At 41.4% G+C, this 24038-nt stretch overlaps 1 protein-coding gene across 2 annotated transcripts in view; it reads left to right on the top strand.

Annotated features, from left to right (window-relative positions):
* STXBP6 (syntaxin binding protein 6) overlaps positions 1-24038 on the top strand; it is a 265606-nt gene that overhangs the window by 13563 nt on the left and 228005 nt on the right. The window contains exon 1 of one of the 2 annotated variants that reach the window (XM_061159044.1): positions 23598-23616. The exons of the other annotated variant lie outside the window; for it this stretch is intronic. The gene's annotated coding sequence lies outside the window, so the exon portion shown is untranslated. Of the gene's footprint in view, positions 1-23597; positions 23617-24038 lie in introns of those variants that run through there. 2 annotated transcript variants of the gene reach the window in all.

The raw sequence follows: 24038 nt of genomic DNA, 5'->3' as shown, positions 1-24038 counted from the left end.
ATGGAACTATAAATTGGAAAGGCCATACTGGAAAACTGGCTGTATCTACTAAAGGCACAAAATTGTTGCAGCCAGCATATTGCGCTGGTGGCGAAGCTCTGGTTTCCACCTGATCAGGTTGTAGACTCTAGGATCTGGGTGGGTCCTCTGCCTGGTGGGGTTTGGGAAGGGAAGGGAGAACTCAAAAGAGTCAGGCTTCAGGGCAACTGTGTTTCCAAACATGATTCCTGGGGCCCTCCTGTTCAGAGGAGCAGCTGAGGGCCTTCTGGTGTCCTACCCAGATGGATAGTCTGACCTGTAGGCTTTATTCTGTTCTTCCTCCGTCGTGGCTGGCCAAGTAGCCACCCAGGAAATCTTCTAAGACATGTTCAGGAATGATGTCACTGTGGGAAACTTTATTCTATGTAGGAAATCTTTCTCCAAATGGGCACTTAGAGAAGATCTGACCAGAAGAGGCAGAATATTGCTGAATGCTTTAATATTCATTCATTCTCAATCTTAAAAATCACCCATTAGTTTTATCTGAACTAGAGTGGGTTAATGGCTTTGGTGTGTAATATAGACCTTCAGAAATGGTTCCTGAAAAGAGTGCCCCAGGGAGGATTGCTTTCTGATAGACCCTGGGGCACCCAGCCAGCCCTGAGATGTGAAGGGTCTGGAAGAGACATGATAATATGCTTAGCCATCCCAGAAGCTTGTTCTTGCCCTTCTTGGCTTATGGACCCCAACAAGCCATCCCCTGTTCCTCTGAGCTTGTGAATGCTGTCTAAAAGTTGAGTATATTGAACACAGGAGCTGCAGCCTGTTTTCTTGTCTTGAAGCAGGAGCAAAGACGTCTCTGGACTTCTCTTGAGACCACACAGTAGAATGGTTTTCTCTGATGGTTTCTTTATTCTTAGCACCTTAGATCCTGCCCAGGCTTGGTTTTCAGGGCAAAGCCCTGGGCTGTGGGGTAATCCGATAACCAAAACCATTTCCTAAACAAATTAGAATTTGCTTTCATTCATAGTCACCCAGATTTCCCTGGATAAAATGAGGTGTCTGAGGAAAAAATGTGAGGACGTTTTAATGGAAACCTCCCCTGGTAAGCTACTCATTTTCCTATCACATTTAATTCCCGTAGAGTATTCTAGAGCAGGTGTGAAGAGCCAGATGTTGCTGCTGTCCCTCGGTGACTGAATACCTGATGCAACCTCTTTACCTCTTTCCCCAGCAGATATGTGACCGCGTGCAGGTTGAACACCTCAGATTTTGGACTTGGCTGAGGGACGTCTGAACTTATTATTTACCTCCTGCCAAGAGAAAGGAACCTACAAGTAGTGCTTTGTGTTTTGAATTTTACAGTGCGCTGAGTAAACACAAGTTATACATTGTGAAGGGGGGAGTAAAAAGGTTCGCCACGTCTTTTATTTTCTGAGTGGGTGGAACTAAATGACTAGTTCCTGGTTGTGTTTCTGGGATGCAGGTCACGGTCTCCGGCAGAGCGACAGTAAACATTTCTCACCTGTGTTATCTTATAGTTGCAAGTGTCTAATGTTCTTTTTATCCTAAAATGTTTTCCTCGAAGTTTTTCTGTTTTGATTTGTTTTAATAAGCCTCTTGATTTGGTAATAAGGAGCTCACTTTGGTAAACACCCGTAGCTTTTTAAATTTCCTTATTATTAGAGATGAGGGCATTGAGGCCATACAGTTCTACCATGAATCAGTAGTAAACCAAGGACTCTTAATTTCTGTCTTTTGTTCCTCAGCTCATTGTGATTTTCTAGAACTGTAAACTATTTCTAAGAGGCTTTGTTTTAAAATCTAGCAGTCAGTTTAAGGTCGTTCTCACCTAGTATTTGTGTTTCCTGGGCTTTATGGTAACCAAAGCTTTAAAATGGTCCAGTACAAAGAGAAAACCAAGCCATGATTTTGTCTTCTTCTAAAATTAATATAATGATTTATAACTCTATAAATAATATTTATTGAATTTTACAGTATTATTTATATGTATGAGTAAATAATTTTGAAGTGTACCAGTATATTATGTCTGTCCACTTGGAGGAGATTGTATCTGTGTTGAAATGCACAGTCCTTTCTCTGTCACGTTGGTCTTTGTGAAGGATGGACCCTTGGACTCACGATTTTTCACTTTGAGTTCGTGTAGGAAATTAGGAAGTGTCTAATTACCATACAGGGTGTCAGGAAATTCTCATTAACAGTTGATTTAAATCCACTTCAATTAAAAATAAAAAGCACATCATATAACAACAGTTTTGTTTTTTTTCTTTTAAAGTCCCTGAATCAGATAAGCAATTTCAGAGAGCATGGGGATTACTGCTTTAAAGGCTCAGGATGAGTGGATAAGAACCGACCAGGTCTGTCAGTCTTCATGTGCCCTGGTATATTGATACTGTCTGTAACTGGTGATCTGTCATCTCGCTGTTTCCCTTTAAAAGCTATCTATTTAACAGCAGTTCTCTGTTTTCCTGCCCAGTTCAGTGAGCCTTTCTTCTTTCCTGTGCTGTCTTTAGAGCTGACCCTCTCTTGAAGAACCTTTGATGCAACAGCATTTTATTCTCAACTCAAGGTCTTGAAGAGTCATGATTAACTGGCAGATATTGGCTTCAAAAAAGAGCAAGACACTAGCACTTAGAATCCATAGGGCTTGTGGAGTAAGAGGAAGTGTGCTAAGAGGAGAGCTGGAAAGCATGTTGAACCAGGCTCCCCTAGTGAGCTGACGAGTACTTTGGCTTCCTTGCCCGTTTGGCTGCTCCGTGTCCTCCTTTCCCCCATCTGTGGGGTGGGGTGCTGCCTCGGGTGCCGAGCTCAGACAGGCACAGAAGACTGATCTTTGTGCCGAGGCATGTTGACCTTTGCGTCTCTATTGGCCACCTTCATCCTTTCCCAGCGTTCTCTCTTGGTTGTCACTTGATACTGTTTTGAATGGCATGAAGTACCATGGTAGCTTCATTCATTTCCATTCTTCTGTCTCTAAAACATCCTTCTCTTGCAGTCATTCTTCAGATACAGTCACCTCTTTGACATCTTCTGTGACCATTAAACTTGTACTCTGAGGCAGAGTTGGTCTTCTACTCCTCTGCCATATATAACTTAGTGTGTTCAAGTGTGATTATTTGCTTGCATGTATAGACTGAACATTTGAGGGATAGGACTGTGGCTTGTACATCTTGTATCTTTAGCATGTTGCCTGGTATATGATAGGTACCCAAAACAGGATGGATGGATGGGTGGATGGAGCACATTTGAAGAGAACTTTTGAAAAGGGAGAGAGAATACATTTTTAGGTGGGATACACGGGAAAAACTTCAGGTGCGGACAAGAGGGTTGTTTATGCTACATAGCTACTGAAAAGATGTATCTATAGCAGAGGATAGAAATATGTGCTATGGAGAATGAGCTGTGCCATTTATTTTTCAGAGTAGAAACCAAGTAATTTGCAAGAGCTGACATTGCAGTCATTTGACTTTCCTTCTTGAAAGCTCTGGGATCTTTATTGAAAGATCCGGTTTCTTATATGTAAAATGATATCCTACAAGGTAGGTTCTATTATTAGTGTGAGGATCAATTGAGACTTTCAAAAAGGGCTTTCAAAGGGCTCAACACCCTGCCTTGTCTGTAGTGAGGGCTCGGTAGGGTAGATGGTAGCTCCTGCTGTTACCACTGGCCTTTGGTGTGTGATAGAATTGAGGTGCCTGTTAGATATGTTCTCCCACTCCCTGAATAAGAAATTTAGATTCTTATTAGTAACCACAAAATGTGTGTTCAGGTCTTAGGATTCATTGGAAATGGGATTATGTAATTTCTTTTCTCTTCCTACTTATTTAGTACTTCTTTTTAGAAAGGAAAGCACCTATCAGTTTATTAGGAAAGCACTTGCTTCCAAAACAAAATTTTCTGGGAGTCTTTCTAGTTGTTTAAAAAATAATACATGTATATATCTATATTATGTGCAAAAAATTCAATCTGTTCTTTCCTGCAGTTCTGGAGAGTAGGGGGCATGCATTGCTGTTTCTATTTTGGTATGGAAGCAAGGTGTGTTGGTCTCGGCAGCTTGATTTTGGCTGATGAATGTCACTGTATATGTATATTTCTGCCACCACAATTGGAGAGACATTTAGAAATCAGTGGTAGGAGTTTCTAATAATGCTTACACAATCATTCATACATTCATTTCCTACTCCGCTTATTGCTGCTTTTCTCACCTGTCTTTCAGTGCTGGATCCAACAATTATTAGTATTTTTTCCTCTTAATATTCTTAGAAGCTACTGCAGTTGCCAGTGATGAAGACTCTCCATGTGCCTCTGAACCACTTCTTCTAGAATATTTTAGAGCCTATCTGTTGCTGTTTGGGTATGTGGCCACTTTTACTTGTTGCCTAATATAGGTCAATCCTGCTGTAGTGAGTTTCTGAGCAAATGAGAAATGGATATGAAGGCGCCATGTACACACATCAGGTAACATGGATCCCCATCCTTTCTCTGTAATTCCAAAACCAAAATGCTCTTAAAGCTGTCATAACCCATTGGGTGGCAAGACCTCCCTTGAGCAAGATTCTATTTATATTCTTCACTTATCTCCTTTAGTGTGGTTATTTGTAAGTTTTAGTGTGGAAGTATTATTGTTCTTGAGTATGAGGTACTGACCTCCACACTTCAGAGAGCATAAAGTACATATTACATTTCTAAAATGCCAGAATTTTTGCATTCCACAATACTTTTGGCCCTATGGATTTGGGTAAGAGATGAGGACCTATAATATTTCTATCAGGGCTTCCCTGGTGGCTCAGACAGTAGAGAATCTGCCTGCAATGCAGGAGACCGGGGTTTGATCCCTGGGTCAGGAAGATTCCCTGGAGAAGGGAATGGCAACCCACTCCAGTATTCGTGCCTGGAGAATTTCATGGACAGAGGAGCTTGGCAGGTTATAGTCCATGGGCTCGCAAAGAGTTGAACACAACTGAGTGACTAACAGTTTCACTTTCTTTCATAATATTTTATCAGCTTTTTTTTTTTTTTTTTCAGTTGACAACCTTCCCTTGATATTCTCCCACTGGCACTATCTTTATGTGATATGCAAATGAGGATCTTCCTTGCCTGTCATTCAAGCAACATTTACTGATCTGCTGTGGGTTGGACTCTGTGCTAAGAACGGGGAAGAATAAAGTATTGGCTCTCTTTGCCCTGGAGAAGCTCAGTTGTTGTTGTTGTTCAGTTGCTAAGTCATGTCTGACTCTTTGTGACCCCTTGGACTGCAGCATGCCAGGCTCCTCTGTCCACAATCTCCCAGAGTTTGCTCAGATTCATGTCCGTTGAGTTGGTGATGCTATCTAACCATCTCATCCTCTGTCTGTCCCTTCTTCTCCTGCTCTTAATCTTTCCCAGCATCAGGGTCTTTTCCAGTGAGTTGGCTCTTTGCATCAGATGGCCAAAGTATTGGAGCTTTAGCTTTAGCATCAGTCCTTCCAATGAATATTCAGGGCTGCTTCTTCAAATATTCATTGGAAAGAGAAGCTCAGAGACTCATGATAACGTAGAAAGTGCTATACTAGTGTCTCTGGGTTCCTGGCTATGGTAGGATAATCACAGCCAGTAACTTCACCAAAACTGCAAAGATAGATAAATATGGAATAGAATGCAATCAGGGAGCAGTTATGTATTTGCTGTGGTCTTTGGGCTTCCCTGATAGCTCATTTGGTAAAGAATCCGCTTGTAATGCAAGAGACCCCATTTCAATTCCTGGGTCAGGAAGATTTGGTGGAGAAGGGATAGGCTACCCACTCCAGTATTCTTGGACTTCCCTTGTGGCTCAGACAGTAAAGACTCTGCTGCAATGCTGGAGACCTGGGTTCGATCTCTGGGTTGGGAAGATCCCCTGGAGAAGGGAAAGGCTACCCACTCCAGTATCTGGCCTGGAGAACTCCATGGTCTGTATAGTCCATGGGGTCACAAAGAGTTGGACACAACTGAGCAACTTTCACTCACTTGGAAAGTAAAACCAGAGATAGGGCTGCAGAGGAGTCAGTTCTTGAAAAGCCTTATCTACCAAGCTAAACAGTTAAGAATTTATCTTTTGGCTGTAAAGATTGTTTAAACCTAAGAATGAATGATTGGATTTGCATTTTAGTTAGAGCCCTCTGACATTATCTTAAGGGACCCCCAAAGGAAGTTGTTGAAATATTCTGGGCAATAGTCCTATAATACTTATATTGTGCAGTGGCGTGCTTTAGGATTTGCAGAAGACTTTCTCCAGCCTTAATTTCTTTTGTAGTAGCCTTGGGGGATGCGTAGGTAATAACTAAGGAAACATTTCAAGAAGTGACTTTTGCCCAAGGTCATATCCAGCAACTGACTATACCAGCTCTCCTAATTCTATATTTGTTCCTGCTTAAACATGATATTAAAATATTTTAATATACTGTCCAGTTACTGAGCATACCTAAAGATAATTTGCCACCCGCATATCTTTTATGTTTGTACTTGATGAGACTGTCAGCTCCTTGAGGAGTTCCAGAATTAAATTTGATGTGCCTTTGACACAAAGCTTACAATAGGCAACACCAAAAATTTGCTAAACCCTTTCTCCTCCAGAGCGAACACAGTCCTGGCAAGAAGGAACATTTGTGAAAAGAGAGGGACTGTCATTTTACTTGTTGTGTGTCCTGTCATATGTACTTATTAGGCAGTTTCTATGTTTACGACATAGCACTGGGTGCTATGGGGAAGATGAATGCAGAACTGTTAGATTTAAACTACAAAACTGTCATGAATTAAGCCTATTCTGTCTTATTTAGATCTCACACCAAATTTCTTGGCTTTTTGTGGCACTTTTCCCTTTTAAAGGTTGCTAGGTCTTGAAATCAAAAGGCTTCTTGCACAGACTGATTGGAACCATTAGGCTTACGCATTTGCTTTGCAGTAAATAGGTATAACATGGCACATTTCCAAATGGTTATTTTTGAAACAAGGAAACAAACAAAATCATTCCATAGGCATATTTTATTATAAAGGAATGAAAGTTTTACCTTGACTAGATGCCCAGTAACATCACCTCACAAGTGAAAACCATCTTATGATTCATACTTAAAACTGTCAACTGTGAGTTTACCCTGCTGAGTTAGCAGTGAGATTAATGATGTAATCTTTTTCTTAACATACCTTGTACATATCACTATTTATGCTAGCAGTATTTCCTAGACTGTCTAGGAGTTACAGAAATGGTCAAGGTCTAAATTAGTCTTAGTGAAAGTGAAAGTCGCTCAGTCGTGTCTGACTCTTTGTGACCCCATGGCCTATACAGTCCATGGAATTCTGTAGGCCAGAATACTGGAGTGGGTAGCCTTTCTCAACCTGAGGATGGAACCCAGGTCTCCTGCATTGCAGATGGATTCTTGACCAGCTGAGCCACAAGGGAAGCCCAAATTAGTCTTAGAGTCCATATCAATTTTAAAGTATTTATTGAGTTGATTCAGTTCTGATTTCTTTTACCACCTTTGCATCAGAAAAGCTTTGGGGGCCCCAGAAGAAATTCTCAAAGTTATTCAGATCCAGGGACTAGACTTGGGGAAAGAAAAATCAGGAAACTGATCCCTGTGGGTTCAAGTCCAGTCTTCATCTTATTGATTATAACTTTGGTCAAGTGTTTGAACCCCTTATCTGAAAAGTGAGGCTTATGATAATGTTTTTTAAAGATTCTAAGACATACATTTTTATCTGGAAACAAAATGTGTTTTAGAGTGCATTATAGATTATGGTTTAATTTATGTTGTTTTTGTTTAATATCGGGCTTCCCTGGTGGCTCAGTTGGTAAAGGATCCGCCTGCGATGTGGGAGACCTGGGTTTGATCCCTGAGTTGGAAAGATTCCCTGGAAAAGGGAACAGATCCAGTATCCTGGCCTGGAGAATTCCATGGACTGTATAGTCCATGGGGTTGCAAAGAGTTGGACATGACTGATAGTGATGTGTGAAATGATGGTGCATCTCATAGTCACTAATTTCTTAAATTTGATGAAATATGGTAATAATTTGCCTGAGCAACCTCTTCAGTTGTTGTCAGGTTGAATCAGATATGTTTGCTAGAAAACTACAGCGATGCCAACAAATAGGCAAACAAAAGCACTGTCCAAGTTCCCTGGACAGTCTTTCCCCCTTTTTTTCTTCAAGATTTAATATTTACTTGTGGATGTGCTGGGTCTTCATTGCTGCACAGGTTTTCTCTAGCTGCGTTGAGTGGGTCTTCTCTTCCTGCAGTGCACGGGCTCGGCGCAATGGCTTCTCTTGTTGCAGCTCCCAGGCTCTAGGTGCGCAGACTTTAGTGGTTGTGGCGCATGGACTTAGTTGCTCCTCAGTATGTGGGATCTTCTCGGACTAGGGATTGAACCTGTGTCCCTTGCATTGGTGGGTGGATTCTTAACCACTGGACCACTAATGAAGTCCCTGCTTTTGGTATTTCTGATGATACTTTATTTCTATCTGTTTTAAAAATAAATTGGAAAGAGATGGAAGATGAAAATTTAGATGAATTAAAGATATCAAATATCTTTCTTAAATATTTGAAATAACAGAAGAATTTCAGTTGACTTACAGTTCAGCTCCCTGAAAGACGGTGTTTTTTCTTTCAGACAGTATTTCAGTCATAGTGGTCTTGCCTCCCTTTCCTTTCTCCTCCGACCCCCACCCCAAATAAGAACTCTGAGTAAGGTCAATTTTGGATGGGAGGGGAGTGGGGGGTGAGAAGAGCATTAATTTCATTTTGGGCAAATTGAATTTGAGATGAGTTTGAGGCATCCAAGTGAAGATGTTGAGTAGGCAGTTGAATTTGTGAGTCAGAGATAAAAATGTAGTATTTGGGGTATAGAGATGGTAGATGAAGGCCTGAGCTTGGATAAGATCACCTAGGAAACGGGAAAGAAGGATTGGAACTGGAGGTTGACAAGCCACCTTCAGCCAGCAAACCTGTTTTATTTGGCCTATGTAGTGTTTTTAAAATATTTGAACAAGTTGCTGTAGCATGTTTATGGTTTTTTGGCTCCCCCGAATATACTTTCTCTTTTGATGGCAACACCCTAATTTCCTTTTTAGAAATTCCTTGTCCTCCAACCTCAGACCTTAGTCTTATATAAGGCCCTTCCCCGACTCCAAATAAACTATGTGACTCAGGGCTGGCCGGTCATTCCTAAATCGTCTAGCCGTGTGATTGGTTCAAGAATGGTTTTTTAAACCAGGCTGGCCCAATCAGAGGAGATTTTGAGACTGAGGGATGGTTGGGGGGGGGCGGCGGTGGGGAGTGCGGGGGTAGGGGAAGCTCCAGAAGAGAATCTTGTTTTCTGCTTAAACCTGGCAAGATGTGATCTGGAGATCTAGCAGTGGTCTTGCTGCCATAGGGTAGATCTCATCTGAGAATTAGGGACATGAAAAATTCAGATAGAGAAACTGGTTCTGATCATGTTGATGAAACTCAGTGGCCAGCTGTACCTCTGGGCTTTGCAGTTTAATGAGCCAGTGCATTCTGCCTTAGGTGTAACTCAGGATTTCTTTTATTTGCACCAGAAAGAAATCTTAATTGCCAAGATTTAAAAATTGTGAATTTTCATTCGTAGATCAGGATTTGGGCTTGAACAAAGTAATTGTTGTAGAAGGAGTATCTTCCCTCCACTTTATTCTAGTCTGTACCTCTCTCTGTTGTGATCTCACCCTGATGCCTTGGATCTGTTGCCAGTTATCCTGCCAGTTCTGCTGTTTTTATTTTTAATTATTTATGTATTCATTTTTTATATTTGGTTGTGCTGGGCTTCTGTTGCTGTGCATGGGCTTTCTCTAGTTGTGTGAGTGGGGGCTACTCTTGGCGGTGCACGGGATTCTCACTGCCTTGGCATCTCTTGTCGCGGAGCGTTTGCTCTAGGTGTGCGGGCTACAGCAGCTCAGTCATTGTACTCGGGCTCAGTTGCTCCGTGGTGTGTGGGATCTTCCAGACTAGGGATTGAACCTGTGCCCCCTGCATTGGCAGGTGGATTCTTATCCACTGTACCCCTAGAGAAGTCTTGCTGTGTTTTAAATTGTTGACCTGAGAGGAAAGTGAAAGTTGACTTTGTTTCACTTAATTATATGACTTGCTTGTCCCTGTGGGTAGTTGGCTTTTAGCTGCTGTTATAGAATGAAAGCAGAAGATATTAAGAAGAGGTGGCAAGAATACACAGAAGAACTGTACAAAAAAGATCTTCATGACCCAGATAATCACAATGGTGTGATCACTCACCTAGAGCCAGACATCCTGGAATGTGAAGTCAAGTGGGCCTTAGGAAGCATCACTACAAATAAAGCTAGTGGAATTCCAGTTGAGCTATTTCAAATCCTGAAAGATGATGCTGTGAAAGTGCTGCACTCAATATGCCAACAAATTTGGAAAACTCAGCAGTGGCCACAGGACTGGAAAAGGTCAGTTTTCATTCCAATCCCAAAGAAAGGCAGTCTCAAAGAATGCTCAAACTACCGCACAATTGCACTCATCTCAATGCTAGTAAATTAATGCTCAAAATTCTCCAAAACAGGCTTCAGCAATACATGAACTGTGAACTTCCAGATGTTCAAGCTGGTTTTAGAAAAGGCAGAGGAACCAGAGACCAAATTGCCAACATCCACTGGATCATCGAAAAAGCAAGAGAGTTCCAGAAAAACATCTATTTCTGCTTTCTTGACTATGCCAAAGCCTTTGACTGTGTGGATCACAATAAACTGTGGAGAATTCTGAAAGAGATGGGAATACCAGACCACCTGACCTGCCTCTTGAGAAACCTGTCTGCAGGTCAGGAAGCAACAGTTAGAACCGGACATGGAACAACAGACTATTTCCAAATAGGAAAAGGAGTATGTCAAGGCTGTATACTGTCACCCTACTTATTTAACTTATATGCAGAGTACATCATGAGAAACACTGGGCTGGAAGAAGCACAAGCTGGAATCAAGATTGCCAGGAGAAATATCAATAACCTCAGATGTGCAGATGACACCACCCTTATGGCAGAAAGTGAAGAGGAACTAAAGAGCCTCTTGATGAAAGTGAAAGAGGAGAGTGAAAAAGTTGGCTTCAAGCTCAACATTCAGAAGACTAAGATCATGTCATCTGGTCCCATCACTGCATGGCAAATAGATGGGGAAACAGTGGAAACAGTGGCTGACTTTATTTTTGGGGACTCCAAAATCACTGCAGATGGTGATTGCAGCCATGAAATTAAAAGATTCTTACTCCTTGGAAGGAAAGTTATGACCAACCTAGAAAGCATATTAAAAAGCAGAGATACTTTGCCAACGAAGGTCCGTCTAGTCAAGGCTATGGTTTTTCCAGTGGTCATGTATGGATGTGAGAGTTGGACTGTGAAGAAAGCTGAGTGCCGAAGAATTGATGGTTTTGAACTGTGGTGTTGGAGAAGACTCTTGAGAGTCCTTTGGACTACAGGGAGATCCAACCAGTCTATCCTAAAGGAGATCAGTCCTGGGTGTTCATTGGAAGGACTGATGCTGAAGCTGAAACTCCACTACTTTGGCCATCTCATGTGAAGAGTTGACTCATTGGAAAAGACCCTGATGCTGGGAGGGATTGAGGGCAGGAGGAGAAGGGGACGACAGAGGATGAGATGGTTGGATGGCATCACTGACTCGATGGACATGAGTTTGGGTAGACTCTGGGAGTTTGTGATGGACAGGGAGGCCTGGCGTGCTGCGATTCATGGGGTCACAAAGAGTCAGACACGACTGAGTGACTGAACTAACTACAGAATGAAAAGGGAAGGAGGACCTAGGTTTAAGCTCTGAAGAGTCTGAACCCTATAAGAATAGGTAGACGAGGATAAGCTTGCAAAGAGAAGGAAACCATGGCGGCAGGGAAAAGAGCATTGGCTGAGTCGTCCATAGTAAGGAGTATTTCAGGGAAAGATTGATCAACATAGCCAGATACTGTCAGGATGTCAAATGAGATAAAGAATGGAAAAAAAAATTCTCACTTGAATTTGGCAATGAAGAGATCATTATTGATCTGGTCTGGAGCTGTTTCAGGGAGTGGGGGAGCCACGCCAGGTTGGAATGGGTTGAAAAATGAATGGGACATATCCAAGAAGAACAATCTTTATTTTTCCTGTGAAGGAAACAAAGAAATAAGGCACTAGCTAGAGACATTTGAGGTTGAGAGTGGAAGGCTTTAAAAACAGGACTCGAGTATGTTGAAGTGTTCATGGGAAGGATCTCGTCGAAAGGGAGAAGTTGACTGAATAGATAGAGAGAAGAGACAAGGGGTAACTGATTATGCGAGTCTGAGAAGGTGAGATGGAGGGGATCTAAAGCCTGTAGAGAGGTTGACGTTGGATGAGAGGAGGGAACAGGATATAGCAGAAGGGTAGAAGCTGAAGACTGGAAGTAAGTTAGTCTGATAACAGGAGGTTACTGGTCCATGGGTTTCATTTCTGTTAGGTGGTGATGATGGTGTCAATGTCAGAAGGGGTGAAAGTCAAGTAAAAGTTGGAGAATGCATGGGTGGGTTCACCCAGCATTGTAGAGGACTTGTTTGTGGTTGGTGCTCGTGAATGTCAGGTGACTTTCTCCAGTGCCCAGGTGCTCAGTTCTGGGCACAGACAGAGCTACTGTAGGCATCTGCTAAGGCCAGGGTTTGGCAGAAGAGAAAGGACAAAAGGTTGAGCACGGTAAGTTGAGGGCACTTGATGAGAGTGTCATGGAGGTGCTCTTTGGAGATGTTGGCCTTTAGAAAGGAAGTTGAGTGAGGAGGGATGTGAAATGAAACCTCAGTTGAGGCCCAAATGGATGATCACAATGAAGGGGGTTTTACTAAGGAAGCCTAAGTGAGGATGTTGTAGTCAGAGGCGGGATGCTGGGTGATGGGGTCAAGCGAGTGCAGGAGAGGTTTTGATGGAGGTGAGGCAGGCAAGGGAACAGATCAGAGTGTCAGACTCTTTGTGACCCCACGGCCTGTAGCCTACCAGGATCCTCCATCCATGGAATTTTCCAGGCAAGAGTACTGGAGGGAGTTGCCATTTCCTTCTCCAGGGGATCTTCCTGACCCAAGGATCAAACCCAGATCTCCTGCATTGCAGGCAGACGCTTTACCATCTGAGCCACCAGGGAAGCCAGATGGATTTTGGATATTCAGGTCTCCCCTGCTCATTGCAGAACTAAGAGAGGAAAGGAAGATTTGGGCCAGGGTTCAGCATCATTTGTAATTGGGTTGCTGTTTTTAATATGAGTAGGTTATCCATTTCCTCTTCATCTCCTTCCCTTTGATTTCAATGGAGATTCCACTGAAAGAGTATATTGAAGCAGTTTGGAGCCTACGTCTGTTTTTGCAATATGACCAAAGAGTGATATTAGGAAAACTGTCAGTCATTTTGTTTTAGTACAGAAAATGTAACTCATTTAAACCTCTTGAATTCATCAAATTGCCGGAATGATTTGGTGCTCACTTGCCTTCCATAGTCGTGTTGCTTCTGAAGGTGACTGAGGGTGTACTCAAAACTTTTAAGAGGTCAAGTTTAACTTGATCCCTGTGGCTCTCTCTGCTTTGAAGGGAGGGTATGTGTAAGTAGGAAGCTATATCAGAAACATCTGTCATCATTTGTAATGTGTGTCGTGGTTTGGCAGTTAAGTGAAGTCGTGCAAGCTCACCAGTCGGTAGTTTAAAGCAGTAGTCTGAGAGATCAAGAAGATACATCTCTGAATGGTAAGTCATAGGAGCCAGCGTTGCTGATACTTAAGAGGGAAAAGGGTTTGGAAGGCTCACCAAGCAGGGGAAAAACAAAGTGCTTGGGTTTGGGGTTAATAAGATGCTAAATCCGACAATCTTGAAACAGTCAAAGGTTGTGATGAAAATCCTCCAAGTAATCAGGATGCAAGAAGTCTAGAGTCTTAAGAAAAAAACAAAACTGAAGCATGTAGGCTTTCGGATGCAGCATCTCTTCATCACTGACTCTGAAAAGATTAGGTAAATGACAGAGCATGGGGCAGGAGGGTCCATGTTTGCAGGCTGAGGACAGTGAGGAGTAATAGCAGAAGTCTCCTACCCCTCAGAGCTCTGTTACGGAGTGGAGGGTTTTACAGCCCAGAGCAACTCTGCTGCCAACCAGCCACCACTCTGCTCTCTGAAGGTCTGTTTCCTTTTCTTTCCCAAGGAGCCTGTTTATTCATCCCCACTCTTTCCCATACTTTGTCCCATCCCGATGCTTCTCTTTGCTTTCCTTCATCTTTCATCCATTATTTCCCTGCCAGTGAGGCCAAAGTCAAGTATAATGTGATGCTAGCTCTTTCTTTTTTGTGATTCCTTTGTGTCTCTTGTTTTTGTATCTTAATAAGTTAGCTTTCCCACTGATTTATAGACTGTTAAGTTTGTGAGAGACCTTAGATTTTTTTCTTTCCCCTCAAACAATTTGCAAAACAAGAATCACTTTATCCAACTCAAGTCTTAACAGTCTGCAAGTTCCTTTAGATCCTGGTGTATTCAAGAGTCTGGAGACTTGGGTTCTACTGTCTGGGACTTCAGGCCTTTAAGGATTGCTTCATTTTCCTCCAAAAAAGAGAACAAAGCATTGCTGATGAGCTCTGCATGTCCTTGACATCTGCTGTTTTGTACTGTTTTACCCAAGCAATAGTTTCGGCCCTGCCTTGATCATTTTTTCCTGCTCTCAAAATAGCTAAACCACCTGCTTTGTTCTTTTGAATTTTTTTTTTTTTTTGAAAAGCTTAGTTCATTCTCAAGAGAAGTCTTCTTGTGGCTTATTAATTTCTCCTGTACTTCTGTGTACGTCTTTACTAGCTGGTAGTGGTAGTGTTCAGTTGCTGAGTTGTGTCTGACTCTTTGTGACCCCATGAACCACAGCATACTAGGCTTCTCTGTTCTTTGCTATCTCCCAGAGTTTGCTCAAACTCATATCCATTGAGTCGGTGATGCCATCCAACCATCTCATCCTCTGTCGTCCCCTTCTCTTTCCTAGCATCAGGGTCTTTTCTAGTGAGTCAGTTCTTCGCATTGTATTGGAGCTTCAGCATCAGTCCTTCCAATGAATATTCAGAATTGATTTCCTTTAGGATTGACTGGTTTGATCTCCTTGCTGTCCAAGAGACTCTCAAGAGTCTTCTTCACAGTTTGAAGTACCCACAGTTCAAAAACATCAATTCTTTGGCTCTCAGCCTTCTTTATGGTCCAACTCTCACATCCATACATGACTACTGGAAAAACCATATTGTAAAGCTTATGGAGTGGGAGATGAGGTGTAAGTTTACCAAGCATTACATTTTGGGCTCAACAGAGCAGAAGGGAGTTAAATTGTAGCCACGGAGCCCTTTCTTCCTTAAGATCCTTTAGGAGAGTCTCGGTTGAGCTTGTAAAGTGCCAAGAACACTGCCTGGCACAGGGTAGGCTATTAATGGTAGCTATTCATATTAGGTCTAGGTGGCTGGGTCAGAAAGATCCCACATTAAAGAAGCTTATAAAGTAAGAACTTATCTCCTACATGAATTGAACCTCAGGATTTTCATGTCATGGCAATTCTGTCTACTGAGTGCAAAGCATAAACAGAGACTTTAGAATCATAGGGCGTTAGAGCTGGCAGGAAGTACCTGTCAGCCTCCAAAATATTATATAGAGGGAAACTGAGGCCTAGAAAAGGTTGGTGACTGCCCCTGGGGCCATCATTTGTATTGGCTTAGTGGGACCGGGATGAAGCCCTCTGGACACTGAAACTAGGATTTTCCTGCCCGACCAAGGTATGTGACTCTGAAAAATCACTCTTGAGGGAAGAATGTAGAAAAACAGAAGGAAGGGATGGTGTCTGCAGGTGCCCTAACCTTGGGTGACGATGTCAGAGTAGCATAAAATTAGCGGTTTGACCCCTGATATTTCACCACATTGCTCCTGTTGAATGGTCAGCCACTGTGTTTGCTCCTTTAAATTAAATTCTGGGTCAGTACTTGGAAAACCAATAGGGAGTGGGAATCTAGGGATAATGAGAGCTTCTCCAGTGGCTCAGATGAATCTGCCTGGAATGTGGAGACACAGATTCAATCCCTGGGTTGGGAAGATCCCCTAAAGAAGGAAATGGCAACCCACTCCAGTATTCTTGCATGGAGAATCCCATGGACGTGGAGCCTGGCGGGCAACAGTTCATGGGGTTGCTCAGGAGTCAGACACGAGTGAGCCGTTCATACTTCCACTTCCCATAATAGACGTCACAACTTGGCAATGCATTTGGAAAAGAGAGAAGACTCTGGGCTCAGGGAGGCCTCTAGATCCTGTGGGAACTCAGGTTCTAGGTCATCGCTGCCGAGGCCTGGGATTGGGCACTCAGCATTAGTTGTGTAAGGACTGAGGTGAGGCAAGTGAGGAGCTCCTAGTAGGGGCGGCGATCTGAGATATATCAGAACTTCTGGGAGTCCTGCTTGTATAGACTGCAGGAAGGATGTGAGAATAAAACAGAAATATAAAAAAAAATGCAGCACAGTGATGACAAAGCATGATGGCCTAGGGCCACCCATAATTTTTAGGTCCCCATGGAATCTCAACCTTTTAATGCACTTGCATCCTTTCCTTATACCATCAACCTGTTATCTTGGTGACTGAGTACCAACTGGTTTTCTCTGCCCTTTGGAGATGTTTAGTTAAACTTGGCTCAACCCAGAGCCTTTGTGATTGCACCCATTCCTGTGTCTTCTTGCTCATACCTTCCTTCTGCTGCTGAGCATTTGTGTCTTGACGTTCTGTCACTCAGACTCATGTGTGTTTTGAGTACAATACTTCCTCCCACACCAGTTTCCCCAGGAAACTGCATCCTATCCAGTAGCCTCTTGTGAAGACTCGAAAGGTTGCAGTTTAATGTGTGTGATCTTCCCCAGCTTTACTGATTCTACCCCTCCTTCATAATCTTTCTCTCTTGAACATCAAAGTTCTGCCCACATAGGGGCAATGATGGGACAAAGAAGAGTCCTAACTTTTGTACCTTAACAATGAGCACAAATACGTATTTCCTATTTTCTGAGAATTCTAGTGAATAAAAGATTTGTCTCATTACATGCACTTCAGCGTGGGTGCAAATATATACAATCAGAGATACCTAGGCCATTGACTGTGCCTTTGCAACTCCATGGACTGTAGCCTGCCAGACTCCTCTGTCCATGAAATTCTCCAGGCAACAATACTATGGGAGTGGATAGCCATTCCCTTCTCCAGGGGATCTTCCCAACCCAGGGATCGAACCTGGGTCTCTTGCATTGCAGGCAGATTCTTTACCATCTGAACCACCAGGAAAGTACAGTTACTGGACTATTTCATATCATTTGCTAATCAGCCTTTTATTGCTTACTCAGCACTATACACTGTACATCTAGGCAGCACTTACCTCAGATTTCTTTATCTCCTTTATCTGCCAATTTCTTTTCAATGTAAGACTTACTAACTTTGCTTTTAGCTCTCATGCCAGTTCCCATGGTTTTAGAGACTAGAGCGTGTGTGAATCTCATTCCATCTCCCCTTTCCCACTCTTGTAGCCTGGAATATAATGATCTTGGGGCTTTTTTTTCTTTTCCTTTTTCATGTCCTATGTCACAATCCAGGAGTCTCCCTTTCAGTACAGCACACTAGAATTTTCTTTTCAGTAAATTCTGTGTATAGTGAAAGTCACTTAGTCATGTCTGACTCTTGGTGACCCAATGGACTATACAGTCCATGGCATTATCCAGGCCAGAATACTGTGGTTTCTGTGCGCGCTGAGCCACCGGGAAAGCCCAGGGCTGTGTGTGACATGTGAATATTGTTAAGATTCGTCTTCCTTTCTCTAGAATCATGTAAATTTCCCCCCATCATTCTTATTGTTATGGATTGCCTGAGTGACTTCTTTTCTCAGAAGAGCCATGAGAAAATTGGTGGAATTGGAAATTAGATCCCCAATTCAGAGAAATTTGTGGGGATTAGGGAGTTACTCTCTTAAATTCTGGGTATTGCTAAGGTTCAGGGAGTTAGGAATCTGCTACCACTCATGACTGGGACAAATTAAAGGGAAATATAATTCCATCCTTATTTTTGCTTTTTTGTTTTTTTCCTAGAGAAAATGTTAATTTCTGCTCTGGGGGAAATAGAAGAGTCCAGGTTTAAAATAGATTACAGTATTCACTGATGAGGCTAAAGAATTGGAAAAAGGGATAAGAGGGGATGAGAGAATTAAAAAAAAAAGTGTATTAGGTCATAATAGCAATAGCAGGTGACGTTTATAGAGCATGTATATGTTAGGCACTGTCCTAAGCATTTTTCCATTTCTCATCTCAGGACATCTCAGTACAGCTCTATGACATTCCCACTGTGTATTTTATACAAGAGGAACCCATGCTGCACAGATAGGTTAAACAGCTTACTCAAAGTCACGCAGCTTATAAATGACAGATTGATGATTTTCACCTTGGCAATCTAGTCAAAGGCTCATGCTCTTAATTTCAAGGTTACAGAGCTATATGTTGAGTCATTTTAACTTTTTCCCTCGCTCTGAGTACAGCCTCCCACAGTATATATAAAGCACAAGAGAGGTGGCAGTTTCAGCCTTTTTTGTTGTTGTTGTTTGTTTATTTAATAGCAGGGTTAAAAAAAAGGCAGTGTGCATTCTAAATCAAGTTTAATTAGACCCGTATGGAAAACATAACAATTACCCATGCCAAATTTCCACTGTTTTTCATGTTCAATTATTAATAGATACGGGTGCACATATTTCTTTCATTTATTTTCAAAGTGAAATGATTGAAGCAGGCCTAGGATTCAAAGGTCTTGCCTACTTTTTAAAGAATCGTTATCTGAAAGGCACATTTCGTCTAGAAAAGAAAAATCTGTTTTTGTTTGTGAGACACAGCTTCCCTTAGAGAATATGGTGTTACCAGGTGTGGAATCTTGGCATTACACTGCCTTTTCCTTTTGCCTCCTTGAACTGATGGAAAGGAGTGGGGTGGGTGGGGGAGGGGAGGGTGGTGGTGATGTACAGATACATAGATAATTACAGATGTATATCTCCAGATCAGTCCAGTATTTGGACAGAAGGCCTTTCGTTAGGTCCCAGACAGCCCTCTTTGCCCCCAGCTTCCTATGCTGAAACTGAGGTTTTAGAAGAATCTCAAGAAGTTTCTTGGGATAGGTTGTCCAGATATGATTTTTTAAAAAAACAGTATCTCTCCTTTATTTTATAGAGGAAAAGGTAATGAAGGGTATCTCCCCTTTCCCAAATATAAAAAAGGGCATTTTTCTGTTGCTTCATAACTTAGCTTAAAAAAAAAAATCCCTCAGTGATAGTTTAAAATATTTTCTTCATTATTATAATATTCTTCCTTTATCTGAGCCATGGATAGGATCACAGGGATATGACAAATAAAGTATTCTTACTAGTGAAAAACAGCTATCTATAGAGTTTTGCTACTGTAGATGATTGAAAAATAGTTTATTAGGTTTCCTTCCACATTCAAACTAATATTGTAATTGCAGAACATTTGGAAAATTCAGAGAAACAGAAGCAAGGAAAAGCATATTCCCACAGTTCCTATACCCAGGAGAAGGGAAAAAAACTTACCGTTTTCATGTGTATTCTTTACCTTTTTCTGTGTTGAGTTTTTGTTTGTTTCTCGGTTAGGATCACACTGTAAATGCAGTGTTATTTCCTGCTCTGTTGGAAAGATGCCTCGGATTCAGAGACAGCGGGCCCAGGGCTCCTTTGCTGAACCTGCCCTGCCACAGGTCAGCTGGCGACTGGGGTGGCGGGGTGGCCCCAACACAGGCTGCAGGCTGCTGACTGCTGGGCGGCAGAGAAGTCCTGCCTTCCCAGCTCACAGACTTGATGGAGAAGACAAGCAGCGTTTTCATGACTGCTTCTAGTTTTTGGTGTGGAAAATTTCAAAGATACACAGAAATAGAACATTACAATGGACCCTATGTGCCTTTCTCCCAGCTTCAACAATGGTCAGTTTATAGCCATCTCGCTTCATTTAGATCTCAACCTCTTTTCCCTCACCCTGGACTATGTAGAAGCAAATCCCTAACACCCTATTATTTCACTAGTAAGTATTTCTACATACATCTCTGAAAGATTCTTTTTTTCCTTTTAATACTGTCATATTATTATCATACTTTAAGAACTTCTACAATATAATCGAATATGGAATATCCAGTCGGTGCTCAGATTTATCCATTTTCTTCATTATTTTTCTTTTCAGTTTTTTTTGTATCAGGATCCAGATAAAGTCCTTACATTGCAATTGATTGACATGCTGCTTCAGGCCCTTTAGTCTGTAGGTTCACCCTTCACTATTTTTGAAAATTCCTTGCAATTTATTTTTTGCCAAACCAGAACATTTTTTATGGTCCATAGGTTGGCTTTTGCCAGTAACACCCCATGGAGTTAAATGTTTCTGTATTTAACATATTCCTCTAGCCACTGTATTTCTTGGGAGTTGATAGTCATATGTAGAGTCTAGCTCAAATTCTGTTTTCCTTTTTTTTTTTTTTTGCTCAGGAATACTGTGGGTGTATTGTGTACTCTGATCAGAAGGCATTTAACACTAGTTCCCCGTGTGGGTGGTTGTGTGAGTGAGAAAGAGATGTGGACAGTTAATGGGGATCCTTACTGCCTAATCAATTCATTAGCGGTTTCAAAATCTTCATTTCCATCATTTCTTCATTTATTAGCTGGCCTACTTTGATAAAGAGTAACCTCTGCTTATCAGCTACTTGGTTCTCCTTGGGTACAATTTATATGGGAAAGGCAGGAAAATATTCCCAATTCTTTTCCCTTTATTTACCAGTTTTTAAAGTAGTTAATTCACTCCTGAAGAGCCTGGGAGTTAGGGGGTGCCGACCCTTCATGTAGCTGAAAATTGACCTATAATTTATAGTCCAGCTCTTCCTATCAGTGGGTTCAACCAACAACAGCTTGTGTAGCACTGTAGTATTTACTATTGAAAGAAATCCACATACATATGAACCTGCACAGTTCAAACCTGTGTTGTTCAAGGGTCAACTGTTCTTGGCTCCATTAGCCAACTAATTAGTAATGTTCATAAAAAGTAGCCATTGAGAGAAGGTAAGAGAAACAGATATGTAATTCATGAAGAATTCATAAATTCAAAATACTGGTGTTTTAACCTATTGTGTTTATTCCTGACACTAAAATTGTCCCATCTTTGGCCAGTAGGAGTCCCTTTGTGCTGGCTCCTGGATCCTTTTGATATGATTCTAGTGATCTCTGACAGCTTCCCTGTTTTCAATATGTTAAGATATTCAAGGCCATTGGTTCTCAAAGTGTAATCTGAGGATGCCTGAGGTCTCCTAAGACCCTATGAAGGGATCTGTGAAGTCAAAACAGTTTTCATTACAGTCCTAAGACATTCTTTACCTCTTTTACTTTTATTTTCTTATGTATTTATTGGAGTTTTCTAGAGGCTACCTTTTGGCTCCTGGAATAGGTGTGTATGTCCTTATATTCCCTGAAATTTTCTAAGGTAAGGTCTTGAGAATCTTCAATAATCTCTAAGAATGTAAAGGGGTCCTAAAACCAAATAACTTGACCATTGTTGCTCTAGACTCATTTTTCTTGCCACATATATGGAATCACTGTTGTCTTTGTAAATCAGCTCCCTTTTTAAGTCAACTTTTGAAACTTTTTTTTATTATGTGTGAGTGATCTGCTCCAAATCTCAAAGCTAATAAATAGCAAAACCAGAATTTGAACCTAGATGTTTATGTCATAGTTTTTCCATAAACAATGGATTGTTTCCATAAAACAATCACTGATGTCCAAAATTTATGATTGATTGAAGCTTAGAAGCTATAAACACTGCCCGAAATGCCAGACAGGTACATTTTAGGAGCCACCAAGCAAAATTAGCAGTTCTCTTTCTCTAGTGGAATGGCTCTCAAAAAGGGAAAAATGGATATAGAGGCAGGATGAGTGGTTGCTGTGGCTCCATGATATAATAACAAATTATGCACAAAATCTGCTGTTTTTCTGGTCACAGTAGGGAAATTCAAAATGCAGTTGTAACTCATTAACATGTTAACTTTGAAAGATTTCACTTATCTGGAGAGAAGCTTGCTTGGCCTGTGGAATTCAATAGTGGCTTAAATGTTCCCCACTAATTTCTGAACCCAGAGTCAGATTGATTGCTTGACCATGCAGCTTAGAAATAACTTTCATCTTGTAGTTAGTTGAATCAAATCCTACAAGAAAGCACCCTGCAATTTTCAAAGCTGAATAATGGTGCCTGAAGCCTGGGACTACAGTTTTTCCATCATTAGTTTGGGATTAGCAGATGCAAACTATTACACGGAGAATGGATAAACAGCAAAGTCCTACTGTATGTTACAGGGGACTGTATTTAATATCCTGCATAAGCCATAATGGAAAAGAATAGGAAAAAGAATATATATTTGTTTAACTGAATCACTTTGCTGTATAGCAGAAATGAACACAACATTGTAAGACAATTATACATCAATAAAATTTAAAAAACAAAAAATGATAATTTTTCCATCACTGAATAGTACATGAATCTCTGAAAGATGGCGAGTTAAAACCACTGGATTTTGCAGCTCTGGGTCCTCGGGAAAATCTTTCCTTTGTCTCACTCTGTTGAGCTGAACTCAGTCACTCTTGCTTTGTTCAGCATTCTCGGTCACTGCGGCTTGTCTTGGATAATGAACTACACTGACTTATTTCCCAGGCACAAAGGAGAGTTTCCATCATAAGAAAAGGAAGTAAGCCTTCAAAAGGGCTTTCTGAAGCTAGCGTGTGTACGGGAGAGGAGAAACCTTATGTAACGTGCTTGAGTGTTTGCCAAAAGTAAGAAGGTCCCTGACAGCGTCAGGTATCATCATGGAGGAAGCTTGGTTCAAAGCTCACATCACCAGTCAGGCGCTTCATCATCATTCTGGGGTTCAGGTGAGGAGTGAGGCCAGGAATTCATCCACAGTCTCAGGGCTCTTAGTGAAATACAGGTTTCTTTCCTGGAAAGTAGATTTTGAGTTCTACGTAAGTTTTTGTCTTTATGGGAAAACTCATTTTCCATGGAGGCTTGTTTGTGTTTTTTCTCATCATTAAATCTGTCACAGTGAAGTGATTTAAACATCTGCTCTTGGTGACCTGTTGTGTTTAGATTTATGGATTTGCAAAGTCAGGTGGTCTAGCCGAGTCATCTCATTGACATTGCTGAAGATAGTTTTAGAATACAGGCAAGTTGGGAGTATGAAGTGGAAAGGTAGGTTTCATAGTGTCATGGCAAAATTTTATTTTCTTTCATATTTGTCATTTTGAATAAATTGAAAAAAATTGAAAAAAAAATTATGTTCAATTCACTGAACGGACCCATCTCCATATGGAGAGCATGTGGTATATGACAAAGCAAGCTTTGAACTTACTGCTAGGGAATGTTAGGAATTTTGTATTCTGGTGTCACTGAGGAAAATGGCCCCGCCTCACTACACTTTGGTTTCCTGTTTAGAAAGTTCTGTTCCTTCATAAGGACCTTGAAGTACTAGGAAGAAAGGTGCTGTGTGTGTGGAGTTTTCCATGAAGTGCAGTCCTAACGAAAAGGCTGAGTTAAAGGTAGGTGAATGCTCTATAAAAACATGAGATATTTATTAGTTTATGCCATACATATTTATTTACTTATGTATGAAGTAGCCTCAGGCAATTTGAAGTCAGATTTAAAATTCAGGTTTTGTTTACTTACTGTCCTTTTTTCTCTTAAGAACAAAGAATAGCAAGGCCTAGGAAGTGGAAATTGAAATTGATTTTAATTGCCTGAACAAGTTTACTGGAGAATCATTTCATTGAAGTGAAAATGAAGGCCAGATTATTTTTGTTTTTTATCTGTGTCTAATTCCGGGCCATTTTGGAGTTGTCCATAAATCTCTCTTCAGGTCTAAGGGAGAATATCCATCAAAGTGAGCCAAAATGTATGAACTCTTTGTGACCACTGCTTTGGCTAAAAATCTCTGTGGTGAGAATTCAGAATTTCAGGAGTG

Source organism: Dama dama, chromosome 13 (genome assembly GCF_033118175.1).
Source record: "Dama dama isolate Ldn47 chromosome 13, ASM3311817v1, whole genome shotgun sequence".
Lineage (NCBI taxonomy): Eukaryota > Metazoa > Chordata > Mammalia > Artiodactyla > Cervidae > Dama > Dama dama.
The sequence above is the reverse complement of the archived record's forward strand: the minus strand, read 5'-3'. Positions and strand labels throughout refer to the sequence as shown.